This window comes from Doryrhamphus excisus, linkage group LG6 (genome assembly GCF_037039965.1).
Source record: "Doryrhamphus excisus strain RoL-2023G ecotype Guam linkage group LG6, RoL_Dexc_Guam_v1.1, whole genome shotgun sequence".
Lineage (NCBI taxonomy): Eukaryota > Metazoa > Chordata > Actinopteri > Syngnathiformes > Syngnathidae > Doryrhamphus > Doryrhamphus excisus.
In genome coordinates this window covers 11751957-11771778 of record NC_136362.1, presented here as the reverse complement: position 1 = coordinate 11771778, position 19822 = coordinate 11751957, and the positions used below count along the sequence as shown (strand labels likewise).

Genomic DNA, 19822 nt, shown 5'->3' with positions numbered 1-19822 from the left:
ATTTAACTTTTAACATTAACATTAATCATTCATTCATTCATTCATTTTCGACCGCTTTTTCCTCACAAGGGCCGCGGGGGTGCTGGAGCCTATCCCAGCTGTCTTCCGGCGAGAGGCGGGGTACACCCTGGACTGGTCGCCAGCCAATCACAGGGCAAACAAACAACCATTCACACTCACATTCATACCTATGGACAATTTGAAGTCGCCAATTAACCTAGCATGTTTTTGGAATGTGGGAGGAAACCGGAGGCGGGGTACACCCTGGACTGGTCTCCAGCCAATCACAGGGCACATACAGACAAACAACCATTCACACTCACATTCATACCTATGGACAATTTGAAGTCGGCAATTAGCCTAGCATGTTTTTGGAATTGAACATTAATCAAATGTAATAATTTTTTCCGGGTACATGATACCATACAGCATCCAGATCAAACTTGCGTGGGCCGCACTAACATAAAATTTTTATATGAAGGCGTGAGGCCTCAAACTAGTGTCCTGTGGGCCACATTTGGCCCATGGGCCGCGTGTTTGAGACCCCTGATTTATACTATGATATAAAATATCGGAAACAAACTCAGCAGTATCACCACCACCAGTGGTCTGTCAGTGGAATTCTGCATTAATTATTATTTTTATGACGGTTTAAGGGTGGCGGCACGGCGGTCTAGTGGTTAGCGCGCAGACCTCACAGCTAGAAGACCAGGGTTCAATTCCACTCTTGGGCATCTCTGTGTGGAGTTTGCATGTTCTCCCCGTGCATGCGTGGGTTTTCTCCGGGTACTCCGGTTTCCTCCCACATTCCAAAAACATGCTAGGTTAATTGGCGACTCCAAATTGTCCATAGGTATGAATGTGAGTGTGAATGGTTGTTTGTCTATATGTGCCCTGTGATTGGCTGGCCACCAGTCCAGGGTGGAGGCTCCAGCAACCCCCGCGACCCTCGTGAGGTAGAAAATGAATGAATGAATGACGGTTTAAGGAAAGTTAAAGCATGGGTGCGGATTGAACAGTTCCATAACCTTCCTTCCTTGAATAGACATCGACGACATATTGAGGCATGGATGTTGTGTGAATGGCCGACAGAAATACAAACAACACTTTTGAGTCGGCCTCCATTCAGTCATTCACAAAACCCTTTTTTAAAAACTATTATTCCCATCACTGAGTAATAACCATCTTCGACTTTTCAACCTTCGACTGCCATACTTCCTGCGTCCTCAACTCCCTCGTTCCATCTCGCCAGCCCCTACAGTTGCGTGGGCGAAAAACGTGTTCAACAAAAATATTGTCCTACTGGCTGAGAAGCTGAAGGGAGGAAGCATATCCAAATAGCCTCCATTTGAATTGCTAATCGGGAACGATGGCGAGCGGAGCGGGCAAAGGTCCTGACTAACACCGCGGCGTACAACTGTTGGGCGAGCGGCCTGAGAGCCAGATCAAAGCCTTTAAAAACAGGACATACTTAAGCTTCTTCCGGAGGGGGGGGGGCGGCCTCTTCAAATCCCTTTTTCTCACAGCTTTTCCATGAGAACCGCTACAGTACGCTACGCCACCAAGTCACAGAAGGGAATAGGAAAAAATTCCAGAGGAAGACGAGCTTTGTTAGAGATTTCTAAATTGGGTTGCCTTTGTGCAATAAAGAAAAAAAAAATTCCACTGATCTCTTTCAAATGAAAATCATGCTTTTGTTCGGGTTTTTGCACACACACACGGCATAAAAAAGGCATGGCATGGCGTGCGCACGTCAGTGGAACGTTGTAAAATGTGTGCTCCCACGTGCCGATCCTCCCGTGGTCGAGATGCGCACGGATTAGACAGGAGGGACCCACACATCAAAACACATAGCTACTCATGCGGAACAGGAGTCGGATAGCGGTGGAGGCACACAACCACTGGTGGGTGAAACATGTACCCACACACACACACACACACACACATACACACACTCTACAGCTTCAGTATTTTTCTACACTGGAATCTTTTGATTATTCTATTAGTATTAACGCTTGTCTTAGAAGTTATACAGTAGACCCCCCCGCCCCGCCCTTGCAATCACTCCACCTGTCCGTCCTCCTCGTGTTCATCCATGTGGGTATGTTGTCCTCCACCTCACCTCCTTTTACATGCAGAATATTCATCACAGCGGCTAGCACGACAGCACGGTTTTATTTAGCGGGTCGCCATGTTGACATTTGCATAATTCAACAAGAAACAATAAGAATTGAATCCAGGTCTGACTAATTAATGACTGAGTTTGGTCGCTTTCTGGGCTCTAATTTTGTGGCGCAGCGCAAGGAGGCGCAGGGTGGAAGAGCGTGGCGCACCCCACGCGGTGGTAATTGCGTCCAGCGCACCCCTAAAGAAATGGCTTGACAAGACTGCGTGCTTTTTCACAGCCAAGATTGCCCCTCCCCTCAGTAAACATCCAGTCACTGTTAGTATGCAAATGAGCCAACATGCAGAGAGAAAGTACTAATAATAATTTATAATAATAATAAAGTAAATAATACTAATAAAGGGCTGCATGGCAGTCGAGTGGTTAGCACGAATGGTTTAGTGTGAATGGTTGTTTGTCTATATGTGCCCTGTCCAGGGTGTACCCCGCCTCTCGTCTGAAGACAGCTGGGATAGGCTCCAGCACCCCCCACAACCCTTGTGGGGATAAGCAGTAGAAAATGAATGAATGAATACTAATAAAGGGCTGCACAGTGGTCGAGTGGTTAGCACGAATGGTTTAGTGTGAATGGTTGTTTGTCTATATGTGCCCTGTCCAGGGTGTACCCCGCCTCTCGTCCGAAGACAGCCGGGATAGGCTTCAGCACCCCCCCTCCTGCGACCCTCGTGGGGATAAGCGGTAGAAAATGAATGAAGAATACTAATAAAACTAATAATAAACTGGATCGCAAACACGATACCTGGATTAGCCTGCTGCTGTGTTTAATGTAACTATCAAGAACAGATGACTTGTAACCCACCAGGTATGTGTATGTGGTGCATGACGCATATTTTGGCCTCTGATGTGCAGTCCAGTGGGCCCTGTGTATTTAAAGACAATGGCAGGCGTTCTACTCGGCTGTGTTAAACCCTCTCACGCCTTCTCTACTCCCTTTTTGCCACTTGTGCAGGTGGGAGGGATGGAGGCATGGGTGCGCCATGCTGCGCCGGACTGTGTTGGTTACCAAAATTGCAAATTGCGTTGGTGTGCCTGGTCTATGAAGATAGAGCCCTCTGTGTTTAAATTTTCTAATAGGAAGAAGAAATAATATATATTGTGTGACAATAATTAAAAATGAACAATTAAAGAAGCAACAATTAAAATAGTGAGCTAAATAAAAGACGTAAACAACATGGACACCACACCACATTATCAAATAGCAGTAATGATTCCTTTTAATAACAATTCGATTTACGTATATCACGATCCGCCGATACGATACAGGGATGATATTGATTCATTTAGAGCGATGCAATCCAAAACAATTTGTCAACTTTAAATCGATTCAGTAACTTTATCGCCCCAAATTTAACCAGTGAGACTGTGAAATAAACACCTGGATAGTGGACAGTACAGGTGAAGTTTCCTGGACTCCCGTTGTTTTTTTTTTTGTAAAGGAATCAGGTATAAATTATTAATAATTCTGACACCCTTGAGAATAAATTACCAACGAGTACAAAAAAATATGAGTTGGTATAGCTCGCCATGATGAATTATTGACTTTAAATGCAGTGCACTCCAAACCTGCACTTTGCACCTAAAGGTGAGGGACATGATGCAAATTCCTCAGCAATTGTATCTTTAATTAGGTGTTGAAACTTTCTCCATCATAAAATTATTATACTTTTTTCTTGTTAGGTTACAATTTTTTTTCTGAATATTTTGACTTTATTCTTGTAAAATGACTGCACTTTTTTCCCATTTAATTGTTTTGTTTTTAAATAATATTTTTAGAAAGTGCTGCAGGCCAATATAAAGACAGCTGCGTGTTGCAAATGGGCCCCCGGACCGGACTTTGGACACTTTCGTGATAGGGACCGAAAACAGGACCGGGTAAAGCAATGTGTTGATGAAGCTGACGTTATTTTAAAGTCTGTCAAGGGACCGTAGCGTCCTGGAGTTCACCCAGGCGACATGAAGTAGGTCACATGGTCACATGTGTGAGCCGTGATGCCTGTTCACAGCATTGACCCAATAACGAGCTGTACACTGGCAGGCCACCTTACCTGACACGTGACACTGAGGTTTGGTCCCTTGGAACACACAATACAGCAGGGGTGTCTAAAGTGTACCCAGGGGATCCGCGCTGTATATATTTTTATTTGAATAGTTCTTATTATTAAAAGAAAAAAAGTAATAATACGTTGTTTCCCGCTACAATTTTTTTTGTTCGCTTTTTCGCTGAGTTTTTGCCATGTTTTTTTTTGTTTTGTTTTTTGGTGTTTTGCGCCCTTGTGGTATAATAGAGTGATCTACCGCTGTTATTGTATTTACTATTGCTACCAGTAGAGGGCAGCAGTACTCACGTGAAAGCCGGTTGCGTCACAGGGAGAACTCTTCCGTTATGTTCTGCGTTCTGATTGGCTGTAGACTATTGTCAATCAATTTTAAAGCGGGACTACCTGTTTCCTGCGGTATGATAGCTAGCCGCTAGCAAAGCATGCACGCTAAATGAATGACAGAAGTTACGCGACTGGAAATGAATCTTGGTTTCATGGAGGACGATGGGGGGGAATATAAGGATACAAAACAAGGATACCAAAACGCCACAGTGAATACGTGAGTCCTTTAATATCTTGTGTTGTTTATTAAAATTCCAAGGAAATTTGAACTTTGAGAGTGTTTAAACAAGAGAGAAATGTGGTAAAGAGCATATAAAGTGTACGGTGAGGAATTTTGCAGCCTTAAACATATCTAAAACTCCATAGTTTTCACTATACTTCATAGGATTTCACTTTTTGGCTATTTCACAGGCTATTTTAGGAACCTTTCCCCGCGATAAATGAATGAACACGCTATATGCGAAATAAACAAAAAGTTTTAATTTTAGGGATAAAAATAGGTTGTGGAATGAGCTATAATATGATGGGAATAAAGTCAAAATATTATGGGAATAAAGTCATAATATTATCATCAAGAAAGTATACATGAAAGTTGAAATAGTTGGGGGAAAAAACTGCATAACAGGTGTAAATTTACAAGACGAAAGTATTACAAAATGTATTAATTAAAATAATATAATTTTTAGTAGCATGGAGTTGAAATATTAAATTAAAAAAATATATTTTAAAGTTGCAATATGATAAACAAATTTTGTAATTTCTGGAAAATGTGAGGGAAAAAGTTATAATTTAATTTTATAGTTGAAATATTTGGAAAATTCATATGAATAATAGGCTTTTTTTTCTGTATCACAAAACTGAGATGCAGCAGGTGGGGGGGGGGGACTGCATAACAGGTGTAAATTTCCAAGAATAAAGTATTACAAAATGTATTAATATTATGAATAAAAAATTAGAATGAAAAATAATTTTTATTAGCATATAAAAAATAAAAAATATGTTATTTTAAAGTTGTAATATGAGAAACAAATGTTGTAATTTCTAGAAAATGTGAGGGAAAAAATTATAATTTAATTTAAAATAATAGTTTAAATATTTGGAAAATTTATATGAATACTAGGCTATTTTTTTGTATCACAAAACTGAGATGCAGCTTTTTTATTGTAATATATGTAACTTTTTAGCATATCTACATAGATAGACATAGACTTCCTTTATTGTCATTGCACAATAACACAGCAGTGAAATTGCCAACGAAATGTCATTGCCTGGCTCCCGTATAATAATAAATAATATTAATGTGGAGAATAAATAGATGACATCAAATATGAACAACAATATACAGCGTAATGTGTTGCATTCTGTGTTGCATGCGACCCTCTGTGAGGGGAAAAAAATATATATTTAATTTGTGACACTTTCTCTGCTCCACCTCTCTGCTGTTCCTTCCTCCACAGCAGTGTTTGTCGACTTAATGCTCTAATCTGCCATTAAGACAGGAGGGGGGTGGGGGTGGGGGGTGAGAGAGAGAGGCTTACTGGTGTTTCTCTTACAAATCCACTTGCAGAAACCCCCCAGCAGATATGCTGCGCTGCATCCCAACAGATTAGTGACGTGGCGGCTGCCTGCCTGCCACCGAGAGGTCAGAAAGCAGCTGTGATGGAGGGAAAGGCAGTAGTGGGCGGCCACAGTGGATGTCTAGGTAAGAAAATGAAAGTGTGTGTGTGTTCAAACATGTCTGTTTGTGTGGGAATCCACCAGAGGGAGTGAGGAGGAAAATTGCACAGGTGTGGAGGAGTGAGACAAAAAGGTCAAAGAAAGTGAAGTCCTTGTCGGGTGAACATGTCGTATTCCACAGGAGCGTTTACTTTAATGTTGTGTGCAAATATCACATCCACGCTCTTCTTCTAAAGCCCTTTCAACCTGTGCAAACACCCAGCGGATTTATTCAGTGGTTTCACTCCATGATCGCTACACGGCCGTCGCTGTGTCACCGCGTGGCAGCCCCCGTCATGACTAACACCTTTTCGGAAGGCTTGTCCATCTGTGGCAGGAACACAAGAGCCAAAGCAGGGGTCTGATAGGCAGATGGCTCGCTCTCCCCGTGCCAAGATTGTACCCGGTTCCCTCCAACTCAGCCCCTCGTGGCGTAGCCCATCTGTGGACTCGCCCTGAGGGGGGGGGAAATGTGGCCCCACCTGGGCCCCCCGACTCTCTCCCACCAAAGTGCAGTGTCCGTTTTGTTGTGGTTGTTTTTTTTTTTAGTGAGTCAGAACCCAGACACACTTAGCAAGCGAGCGAGAAAACACCCACGCCAGCCATCATCCAAGGAGCTGTTCCTCTAAAGGTAAGTGAAGGGCTTTTTTTTCCCTTGTCTATCAAACACTCTTGGCTTTCGGTGGGCAGTTGCCATGACGACAGTGAAATAAGCGACCACCTGTGGGCTCGCTTCAGCAACAACAACAACAAAAAAAAAGACACAAATCACCAACCAGACTGCAAAGTGATGGGGGGGAAAAAAAAGTCGGCTGGAATAAATCCAACCTTTCAGAAGTGACGTCCTCACTCTGATGTTTCAAGACAGGAAGTGGCGCCCTGATTCCTCGTTTCTGTGTCAGTCACAGCAGATTTTCACCCTTAAACCCCCAAAGGAAGTGGATATCAATCTTCGCCACGACTGGATTTGATTTCTCCACCCAACAGTACTCAACCCTTTGACCTGCCTCCCCTCAAAGCCACCCTGGTAGCCCCCAAGTAGTTGCTATGGTTACTTCAAATAGAGTAGCGGTGACTGCATCCCTGCCAGATGAAGCACTGCTGTGAACATTATAGCAATATGAATTTACACAAAATTGTTTTTAAATAACATACCACTTCCAAAAATTACCTGTTTGTTTTTTATGGCCTTTTGACGCACACACACACACTCTCACACACACACACACACACACACTCCAAGCAGAGCTGTGACCTGTGCATGCTGTGCCATGCATGCAGCAAACATGTGTCCAAGCATGTGAAAATGTACCGCTTCGGTGCCACTGCCATGTCGGCTGCACAGCTGCGTGCGGCCAGCTCCCATTGGTCGGGGTTAACGAGGGAGAGAGCTCATCTGCATAGTAGCAGGCTGAGGGAACCCACAGCGGAAACTACTTTTACGTGTGAGTGGTATCGTGTCTGTGGATTTATTGGCGTGTCTGCAATGGTTGAAACGGTCAACGGGAGTTCATCATTATTGTTTACTTGATCCTACATTTTCAGAATTATGTACAGTGTTGGGAGTAATTAGTTATAGTTACTTGTTGCTTGCCCCAAAAAATAATTGGTGTAGTAAAGGGATGGCTCCTTCATAAATATAATGAGTTACAATGGAAAGTAATTGTTGCTTGAGAATGAACTGATTCCTACTTGCTTATTATAAGAATTACATTCTTATACAGTAATCCCTCATTTATTGCCGTTATTTGGTTACTGATTGGCCACACAGCTAGGATACCCGTGTTCGATTCCCCACTAGAGCATCTCTGTGTTCTCCTCGTGCATGTGTGGATTTTCTCCGGGTACTCCGGTTTCCTCCCACATTCCGAAAACATGCTAGGTTAATTGACGACTCCAAATTGTCCATAGGTATGAATGTGAGTGTGAATGGTTGTTTGTCTATATGTGCCCTGTGATTGGCTGGCCACCAGTTCAGGGTATACCCGACCTCTCGCCCAAAGTCAGCTGGGATAGGCTCCAGCATACCCACAATAAGCAGCATAGAAAATACATGGATAAATACAACCATCATTAGAGCCTTGTAGACATGAAATAACACCCCTATAGTCACCTTTGCACTCGTATTATTCATTCATTCATGTTCTACCGCTTATCCTCACCAGGGTCGCTGGGGGTGCTGGAGCCTATTCCAGCTCTATTCGGGTGAGAGGTAGGGTACATCCTTGACTGGTGGCCAGCCAATCACAGCGCACATATAGACAAACAACCATTCACACTCACACTGACTGCTGCTGCTTTTTTTTTTAAATAATGACAATTTTATTTTTTCGTTTCTTTCTCATATTACAACTTTAAAAAGAAAAAACAATATTTTTTCATTAATATTTAATTTAACAAGTTTATTTGAAAAAATTTAGACTTTTCCTCATCAGATTACCATTTTGTTCCACCATTTGACAATATTTTGACTTTATTCTCGTAAAATTCCAGATTTTTTTTTCCATTTGTACAGTTTTTTCAACCTATTTCCACTTTCCATAATTACGATTTTACTTCCATAATTTTTATTATTATTATTATTATTTTAACTTTAAACCTCACTTCCTGATGCCTTAAAGGGACAGTTGGGATATGTTGGCGTGAAGTTGTATGATCAGCAGTGTAGTACATCAAGAGTATATATTATAGTATTATATAGTATGTATTCATTTAAGGACACAAAGGGTAAAAACATGAATTATGTCACATTCCTTGGCATGAGTCGGTAGACATTTCTTAATTTCCTTAATGGATGTATTGCCAGTCTTTAAAATGGAATCTATTGTAGCTCCAATACATTGGGACATTGCGGCCATTATGTAGCTTTTCCCCCAACTTTCCAATCAAGTCAAGTAGTCACTGGCAAGGACCCTCAAGTTTAATATTGAATAGATCGGTGAGTCATTGTTTGGAGGAAAGAGGAAATGCCGGGGTTTGCACAGTACCTTAGTAAGTGGGCGTATGGCGTGCGGCGTACTGGATGAATGCATCAAAAATGTTGAGAAAGAGCATGCAGAGCGACGGTACTCAAGGTTCATTTAACCTTGGTGAGTTAAAACAAATATGAGTATGTTCCAGATTGGAGTGAGGTCTTATCCGTTAAAAGCCTTTCCTATTAGACTGTCATTTTTCAACAAGATGAACAAACGGAGAACTTCTCACTCCTCGTGCCAAGTAGTGTCGTTAAGTATCGAGCCGATTGCAGCCAAGTCTGAATTCTCTTCAGAGGTGGGACATTTTCTTTTTTGTATGCAGTAGCGTCTACGTATGTAGTGTGTAGTGAGGGGAACAAATAACGATCACATAAAATAAATATTAATATTTGATTGTTTTTAACACTGTGAGCACGTCTCCATTAATATAATGCAGAAACATTTTTATTGTACAGCCGTCCTGTTTATTATCCATACATCCTTTTTCTGTACCACTTATCCTCAGGAGCCTATCCCAGCTGACTTCAGGCGAGAGGCGGGGTACACCCTGGACTGGTCGCCAGCCAATCACAGGGCACATATAGACAAACAACCATTCACACTCACATTCATACCTATGGACAATTTGTAGCCATATGCTAAAATAAGGGTTGAGTGGTTAGAGCGCGGACCTCACAGCTAGGAGACCAGGGTTCAATTCCACCTTCTGCCATCTCTGTGTGGAGTTTGCATGTTCTCCCCGTGCATGCGTGGGTTTTCTCCGGGTACTCCGGTTTCCTCCCACATTCCAAAAACATGCTAGGTTAATTAATTGGCGACTCCAAATTGTCCATAGGTATGAATGTGAGTGTGAATGGTTGTTTGTCTATATGTGCCCTGTGATTGGCTGGCGACCAGACCACGGTGTACACCGCCTCTCACCCGAAAACAGCTGGGATAGGCTCCAGCACCCTCCACGACCCTTGTGAGGATAAGCGGTAGAAAATGGATGGAGTGTAAAGGTGACTATAGGGGTGTTATTTCCTTTCTAGAGGGCTCTAATAATGGTAAAAACCGTACTGTACTAAACAGGTTTTCTATGATCTAACCATGAAAATATTCCCTTATTAATACTGAATTGAGGCTGCACGGTGATTGAGTGGTTAGCACGCAGACCTCACAGCTAGGAGACCCCAGTTCAATTTCCACCCTCGGCCATCTCTGTGTGGAGTTTGCATGTTCTCCCCGTGCTTGCGTGGGTTTTCTCCTGGTACTCCGGTTTCCTCCCACATTCAAAAAACATGCTAGGTTAATTAATTGGCGACCCTAAATTGTCCATAGGTATGAATGTGAGTGTGAATGGTTGTTTGTCTATATGTGCCCTGTGATTGGCTGGCGACCAGACCACGGTGTACACCGCCTCTCACCCGAAAACAGCTGGGATAGGCTCCAGCACCCTCCACGACCCTTGTGAGGATAAGCGGTAGAAAATGGATGGAGTGTAAAGGTGACTATAGGGGTGTTATTTCCTTTCTAGAGGGCTCTAATAATGGTAAAAACCGTACTGTACTAAACAGGTTTTCTATGATCTAACCATGAAAATATTCCCTTATTAATACTGAATTGAGGCTGCACGGTGTTTGAGTGGTTAGCACGCAGACCTCACAGCTAGGAGACCCCAGTTCAATTTCCACCCTCGGCCATCTCTGTGTGGAGTTTGCATGTTCTCCCCGTGCATGCGTGGGTTTTCTCCGGGTACTCCGGTTTCCTCCCACATTCCAAAAACATGCTAGGTTAATTAATTGGCGACTCCAAATTGTCCATAGGTATGAATGTTAGTGTGAATGGTTGTTTGTTTATATGTGCCCTGTGATTGGCTGGCCACCAGTCCAGGGTGTACCCCGCCTTTTGCCTGAAGACAGCTGGGATAGGCTCCAGCACCCCCGCGACCCTCGTGAGGATAAGCGGTAGAAAATGAATGAGTGCTAAAATAATTGGTATTATGTCACACAAACACTTCGGATAACACCATTACATAACAAAAGGGCTTTCCAAGTGGCAACCACTTGCCATAGCCCTTATTGTATATTCCCTATTGTAAATGAGAGTTCACACTTGTTTATTCATGTCCTTGCTTCTGCCTCGCTATGGTCCACTAAATATGAATGTGTGTGTATTCGCTCATGCATAAATATGTTTTGGAGTTGAACGCTGTCGCATTGCACTCAAGCGTCTTATGTAGGACAGAAATGTGTATCGGTTGCCGTTAACACTGTATACAGTATTTACATGAGAAAGAACTGCTACAATAGATGCTGTCATTGTGTAGATGGGATCACTGGGGGCCCCCACCGTCCTTATTGTTTGCCTCACCCCGGGAACGTGGAATTAACAGATTAGCCAAGTGGTGGCGAGGGAAGGTGTGCGATACGGCCGTTTGATTGAGACGAGGGAAGACATGGGCGCATGTTTGAATTCTGCATTGGTGGATAATGAGTGGAAGAGTATGCGCACGGGACCTGATGAATGCAAGCAGGCCTTCATAACGCGCTAAAGCAAGTGTCTCCCTCGCTGTCTCCTTTCCTGTTCTCTCCCCACAGTGCGCGTGCATGCGTGCGCAAGCAGATGAGTCCGTGAAGTGAAGCGTGTGTGGAGAGAGCGAGACGGGGAGAGAGACAGACCAGAGATGAGAGCGGGTAAACATATTCCGCTTTACCTTGGATTCACTGGCTGAGTCACTGCAGATGGAGGGCATTTTTCATGCTGCATTGCAACGCGGGTCTTTTTGCTGCATTATTTTTTATGACACCCCCCCCCCACCCCACCCCGAAGGATGTTGGCGTCTTAAGGAGGCCCTTTGACTGTGATTAATACAACATGCCGCCATGACCGACTGACATTTGATTTCTTCTCCCACACCTGACGCACATGTGCCTCATTCTTCACCCGCCAGGTCATGGCTGCACTACCTGATGAAAAATGACACTGAACAGAATATTTACGGTAATGGTTTTATTTCATTTCAACATGCAACAGATTACAATTGAATGCATCACATAATCAGTTCACAGCTCCACATGTCCAAAAGGAGTAGGAAGAAGCAAAGCTTATTAAATCCTACCCCTCCATCTGGTACTTTTACAATCAGTAACTTACTTTTGTTCACTTCCTGCTTTCATAATATAGTTTTAGTATTTTATTTTATTTTATTGTATTGTATTATGTTTTATTTTCTTTACTTTACTTTACTAGCTTATTAAATCCAACCCCTCCATCTGGTACTTTCACAATCAGTAACTGTTACATTTGTTCACTTCCTGCTTTCCTAATATAGTTTAAGTATTTTATTTTATTATATTTGATTTTATTATGTTATGTTATTTTGTTTACTTTACTCTACTTTACTTTACTTTACTTAATCGGTTCACAGTTCCACATGTCCGAAAGGAGTTGGAAGAAGCAAAGCTTATTAAATCCTACCCCTCCATCTGGTACTTTTACAATCAGTAACCGTTACATTTGTTCACTTCCTGCTTTCCTAATATAGTTTAGGTATTTTATTATGTTTTACTTTACTTTACTTTACTTGCTTATTAAATCCTATCCCTCCATCTGGTACTTTCACAATCAGTAACTGTTACATTTGTTCACTTCCTGCTTTCCTAATATAATTTAAATATTTTTTCTTGTTTGTTTTGTTTTGTTTTTTAATTCGATTTTTGTCACGTACCGAAGTACGAGGTGATATGACCATACAATGACATAATGGGTACCATAGTAAGTGTCAATATAGTCTTCTCTTGTAGAGAAGTATTGGATGACATTTTTAGGTAATTGGTTATTTTTTAGCCTTATGCATTATTTTAGCTGTTTGAAGATGAACTATATCAGCAAGTTTAGTTTAAGTATTTGTGATTTTAGAAATAAGGAGTTAGTATGTTCTCTGTAGGCGTCGTTATGAATTATCCTTACTGCAGTACATTTAACGAGTGAAGATTGCTTTTATAGTTATTACCATATTATTATTTAAACTCCCATCTGGCTCCTTTTTCCGTTTTTGTCACCCATATATGTACCTTTTTAAGTGGATGCTGTTGTTCCCCCTGCTCGCCAAACACACGTGTAGCGCCACTCTCAATCTGGATGATTGCTGTTGTTTTCAATTCTTGCTCCAGCAAACAGCTACCCAGCATGAAACACCACCAGCTTGCTGCTGGTGTAATTATTAGGATTTCGAGCTCTTCCGTGAAGCAGCGTATCACAGTAACGCCCCAGGTGGCATAAATCAAAACTAGGTCAGAGCCTCAAAATATCAGAAGAGAGGAGTCTTATTATCATATTTGTGTAATGTTCAACTTCATATTCTGCCTCTTTAAACAAGAGGTTGCAGCAGCCTTTCTACCCAAAAAACTGGCCCATGCACCCACTAAATGTCACGTGAATGTCTCCAGACAGGGCGTCATGCGTGGGTCCGAGAGATGGAATGCCTGCCCACACGTCAGCGTGCCGCACTGTGCTTCTTGCATGCGCCCGTGTCGTGTAAAGTACGTGTGGGTGGTTAAATATATATGTCAGCTAGACACTGAGAGGTGTGTGTGTGTGTGTGTGCACATGAGTGTGAAGAGCCAGAGATGTCCATGGAGGTGTTCCTGCCAAGGTTGGGTGAGGCGGGGAAACCTCAAACATTTGGATGTCATGGGAGGGAAAATCAAATACGCTTCTGCCCTGGCTTCAAATAGCCTTTTGCTGAGCTGGCTTAAATGAAATGCCCCAAAAGGGTTCCGTACCCATCGGTTTTCTGTGGACCTATGAACAATGCGGAGTCTCCAATTAACCTAATTCGAACTCTGCAACTCATGACTGCACTCTTCTACCATACAGTTGGTCGGATACATTCATTCATTTTCTACCACTTATCCTCACACGGGTCGCGGGCGGTTCTGGAGCCTATCCCAGCTGTCTGCGGGGTACACCCTGGACTCGTGGCCAACCAATCACAGGGCACATATAGACAAACAACCATTCACACTCACATTCATACCTATGGACAATTTGGAGTCGCCAATTAACCTAGCATGTTTTTGGAATGTGGGAGGAAACCGGAGTACTCCGAGAAAACCCACGCATTCACGGGGAGAACATGCAAACTCCACACAGAGTCAAATCGAACTCGGGTCTCCTAGCTGTGAGGCCTTCACGCTAACCACTCGACCACCATGCAGCCCTGGTCGGATTACATTATGACAGGCTTGAATGATCTCACAACAGGCACAATAATCAATAATAATAAAAATGCCTTATAAAAAACGACTGTTGTAGCAGTAACCCCCAGCATGATGAAACTCAACTCTGAATACTTGACATCACTTCCTGTCCGCAACTCACTCTGCCCCACTCGGGAACACATTTATAGCAACACGCACCAGTCATATTTATGTCTTAAATGGCTTTGGACTCTTATTATATTGGGTAATATGAGTGTAAAGGTGACTCTCAGGGGTGTCAGAAGTCATGGGGTCCCCTTGTGTGTATCGGTTTTCTCTGGGAACCCGAAATTGTCCATAATTGTGAATGTTCATCTTCTTTTTCTTCTACGCTTATCCGAGGTTGGGTTACAAGGACAGCAGTCTAAGCAGGGAGACCCAGACTTCCTTCTCCCCAGCTTCTTTGTCCATCTCCTCCTGGTGAATCCCGAGTCATTCTCAGTTGAGAGACATAGTCTCTGGTTTATCCCAAGACCTCCTACTGGTCCCAGGGAAGCATCCAGGAGGCATCCTGACCAAATTCCCAAGCCACCTCTTGAGTCCTCTCAATCTGGAGTGCTTCTATTCCAGGTTTCTCCCAGATGACAGTCCTTGTCACCTTATCTTTGCTCATTTCGACCGCTTGTACCAGCAGTCTTGTCCTTTTGGTCACGACCCAAAACTCATGACCATAGGTGAACGTAGGAACATGGAAATGACCACAATAGATTGACTGGAGACCAGTCATTGCCCATTTGTAACCCGCCTGGTTCAGCCATCCCAGCGTCCCACCTGGGCTTGAACCAAGGTCTGCCGATTAAGAGTCGAGAACACTATCCTAACCTAAAATCCGGGACTGTCAACGTGCGGTTGTGTACAAAAATGAATGGAACATAAGTCTCTTTGACATGACCGTTAGAACAAAACTCTTGTTTGTCTACGTAAAACTGAAATGATTAGACGTTATTTGGGAATGCAAACATTTGTCTTAAATAGGTCTCACCTCTCACAGTGACGTATGGAAATGAATAACAATCCACAAAGATAGTTTAGAGACAAGATTGCAGCAAAGCACAGACTACAGTAACATTTCTGTAGTACTTAATGTCCCCTAGAGCGCAGTGAACCGCTTCTTTTATAATTAAATGGCACACGTTTGGGGTTCCAACAGCTGGCCGAGGTGAGAGAGAGCTTGTGTGGAGATCAGAGAACATTTAAGAAGTATAACAATAACTATAAGTGGCACAGTGGCCTATTCAAAGTGTTTCTTTATTGCGGTACCTGTGAGAGCCAGCACAGGTAAAAAACAAAAAACAAATCCAGTATGGTTGATAAAGCCAAAACAGTTATCATCGTTTTCTCAGTGTTTTTGTTGATCTGAGATAGCTAACACTAAACAATACTTTCATGGCGGAGTTCCTTGAGTCTCGTTGGTAAAATATCATTCATTAGTTCAGTTCAGGGATTGGCAGACATTAAAGATACTACAAACAAACAACAGCCAAAATGAAGGTAACACAACAAAAACATAAGATGCCACCACTAGTCACTCAGTCACGCTATAATAAATAAACATACTAGTCAGTAGCCACGTATACATGGACCCGAATATTTCAATTGTAATCGGTTTATTTGCTGAAACAGAAAGAATGTAACCTTTGTGTACACCTCATTCCGAAAGAAAAGTGCCAATCCGAATGAACATATAATCGGATTCCCAGGAGTGGAATATTCCTTTCCTCAATCCGATTGAAGTATCTTGTAGCCGCTCAAACGGAAAGTTGTCAGGGTGTTTTTCTTCTTCTGTTGTTTATTGGCGATTGGCAAGCAGCTTTCAGTGTGCATTACTGCCATCTGTGGAACAGAACAGAATCCAGTTTTTCTTTAAAAATAATATATACCACATTTTCCGGACTATAAGTCACACTTTTTTTTCATCGGTAACATGTAATGTGGCCATTACATGTTTTTTGAGGGACTACCAGTGTTAAAATCCTTAGCTAGACTCATTGATTGTGGCGGGAAACTCCAGACCTGGTGAGCTTGTACCGTATTTTCTGGACTATAAGTTGCACTTTTTTTCATAGGTTGGCTGTTCCTGCCACTTATACTCCAGAGCGACTTATAAATGAAAAAACTGTTTATGTTACATAAATACTGGACACCTTTTCTGTTCATGTTTATTTTTTTTCAGCTGAATAACCATTGTGTTAGCATATCTTACACCTATTCGATCTGTTAGCTATTCTTTTACTGTTATAACTTGCCTTCCAAGAGGACGTAAGTAGTAGGACGTAGTTTGTAAAATAAATTACCCGCAAAAAATGCAACTTATACTCCAGTGCGACTTATGTATGTATTTTTTCTATAGTCCAGAAAATACGGTATATCTATATAAAACATGTTCTGAGTTTAATTATAAAATATTAGCAAGATTAAATTTGATCTTTTTGGAACTGTGAACTGATTATGTGATGCACTTAATTGTAATCTGATGCATGTTCAAATGAAATAAAACCATTTTTTCCTGTTTAAATTTACCCCAGGTGCGTTCTTTCAGCACATGCTCAGATATGACGTAAAACGCAGCTCGAGACGTTCTTCAGCTTTAAAAATGGAGGCGAGCAATCGGCACTGGACTGCTGCGGAAAGTTTGTTTTTGATCCAAGCTAAATTTCAAGACTGGACGAACGAAAAACTGAGTTATTCCGACGAGTGAAAGAAAAACTCGGGGAAGTCGGTATCACGTGATGTTGGTGTTTACGTTTTACTACGCATGCCCCATTGACTATTCTGGTTGATTATAGCGGCGCATGTAGACCAGAGATTGGAATATTCCTTTCAACGTATACTATTGTTTTTGGAAAAGTCATTCGGAAAGAGGAAAAACTGATGTAAACGTGGCTAATGAGAAAAAAAACACAATAGCGTTCATGGTACGAATGGCGCAACCAAGTTCAGTCTTTATTTCTGGCATTCTCTTTCTTAGCTGGGATGACATTTTTTTTCCACAACAGAGTCTGCTGGTGTGAAGATGGACATTTCTGCAGCGCACGCACGACAGTCTCTACACACAATAGGAAAGATACATTTCCAAATGGCTGCATCCATATTCATCACGTTGTCCTTCTCTGGTGGCCGCTCTTGAAGCGCATCAGGGAAACCCATTTCTCTCTCTCTCGCTCTCTCTCTCTCTCTCTCTGGATTTATTTGACACTTGTGTATGCATCTTGGGATTTCATGCTTTTGAAATGTGCAATACGCTCCCACGCGACCTGCTGAAAATCACACACTGACACACACACACACATGCAAACAAACAAACTAGGCAGTGCAGTAAATACAATGATGGTATTTTGAGTTCCCTTTTTCTCCAGAGTGGTGACAAGTCTTGTTTCCCTCTTCTCACATGGTTGAAATGAAATCCAATTATATGTGTAATGGCTCTCCAACTCCTCTCTTGCTTTGAAGGAATCGGCTTGCTTGAGTCACCACTGCTGTACCCAAATTTGCTCAGTAAATCGGCGATGTGCAATGAAGACAGAAGTACTGTGTGTATGTGTGTATAGCCTTGTTTTACTGCAGTGACTGCGTCTTTAACGCAGGAAATCTGCTTGAAGGAACTGACATGCTTGGTGGGGACCAAATGCTTACTCACAGTTTTAGAAAGGTTGCTTGGCAGTCGACATGTATAGGTAGTGCTCAGTTTTATGGTGTTCCATGGGGTCCCATAACTTGTAATTTTGGTCTGTAAATATGAGACTGGCTTGAGAACTAGTTACAGTGATGCTCAGCTACACTGAGAAACAATAATGTTGCTTTTTCTTTTGACCTAAGATGCTACAATCAGGGTTTTATGCTAACCATTCTGATACAGTCATCTATGAGTGTGATTAACTGGGATTAACCAGGGGCGCCGTTAGTTGTTGGTGTCTGAAGACCAGAACCTAGGCGGATAACCAATAACCGTCAATGCAAAGTACAGCCAGTTGACAGACAGGTAAAGCATAGAATAGTCAAACAGACATAGGTTTGCTAAGGTCAAGGTTAATACAAGAAACATAATTTTATGACACAGCACACGTCGGATTTGCCACCGCATGGCGATCATTTTTCACGATTGTCTTTGAAAGGCACAGACTTAAGTCAAAGTCGACATACTGTAGTGGGAATACTAATAGTAAACATGGAAAATGTACCTCTTGCAGTTCATGCAAGACATGGTTTTATTGACAGGTCTTACAAAAAATAGGCAGCTCTCTTCTGCTCTCCCACGGAAAGTTGTGTGCTGCAGTGAAATGGGTCGAAGCTAATATCCTGCATCAAAGAGCTACGTTGTCCCCTAGCTCTGGACAGTGACCAAGGTTGGCCACAACCTGGCCACCCCTGAAGCTCGGCCACTGCTTGGATTGCGGTTTGAAAAGAATTATGTGGATTCTGTGTGGGAAGTTTTATATGAAGTGACAAAATGTCCCTCAAACTTTGTCTCCTCCCCTTCTACATTATGAGTCATGTTACGGCTGAGTATTTGCATATTTTAATTAAATAGCTTGAATTTAGAATTAATCACTTCCAAAATTTATTGGGTAATTACATGCTGGTTGTCCTTGACTTGGCAGCATCGCCCACCCCTGAATATATTCATCATCGTCTTTTGATGGCAGCAAAAGTTACGCTGACACTTGCAAACTTTGTCTCCTCCACTTACCCCTCAATTACCCTTTTCCCTCCCTTTCTGACACCATAAATCACATCCTGTCACATTATCTATGTCATTGGGACAATTTTATCCCCGTGGCATGTGGGTGGAATCAGAGTGCACACTGTATGTGTACGTGTGTGTGCGTTCTTACCAAAATAAAGAGCCTCTTTTGTCACCCCCGACACGAGTGAGGTAGTGTGCGTTTCCATGGTAGCCTGATGGAGCTGACTGAATATGAAAGTGAAGAATGGAATTCTGCCACGACAGTTTCAGAGTGGACAAATGACTTTGTAGTAGATATCAAAAACATACTGTATCTCAACAACTTGCATGTTCTCTCCAGTAATAATGAGCAGAGAATGTTTCTGCTTTTATGTTACGACGGAGACGCTCTTCTTATACGTGATTATGTCGTTATTATTTCATCAAAAGAGAGCAAATCTAGAAAATAGACATTTTTTATGGGTGTATTAGTGATTCTGTGTCTGCAAAAGAAAAGGCTTTCCACGCTTTTGTCATATTTAAGGACATATTGATGACACTTGTGATTGATGCACTTTGTTAGCGTGCATTCGATCCCCACTTTTTGCAGGGACTTATGTTCTTGGCCTACTAGTGAATGGCAGAAAAGTCATTAATAC

The 19822-nt window shown here is 42.3% G+C and overlaps 1 protein-coding gene across 1 annotated transcript in view; it reads left to right on the top strand.

The window, feature by feature from the left end:
- Positions 1–4651: 4651 nt before the first annotated feature.
- The window catches only part of dab1b (DAB adaptor protein 1b), a 98706-nt gene continuing 83535 nt past the window's right edge, over positions 4652–19822 (top strand). The window contains exons 1-2 of the mRNA XM_058066403.2: positions 4652–4783; positions 6134–6268. The gene's annotated coding sequence lies outside the window, so the exon portion shown is untranslated. The remainder of the gene's footprint in view (positions 4784–6133; positions 6269–19822) is intronic.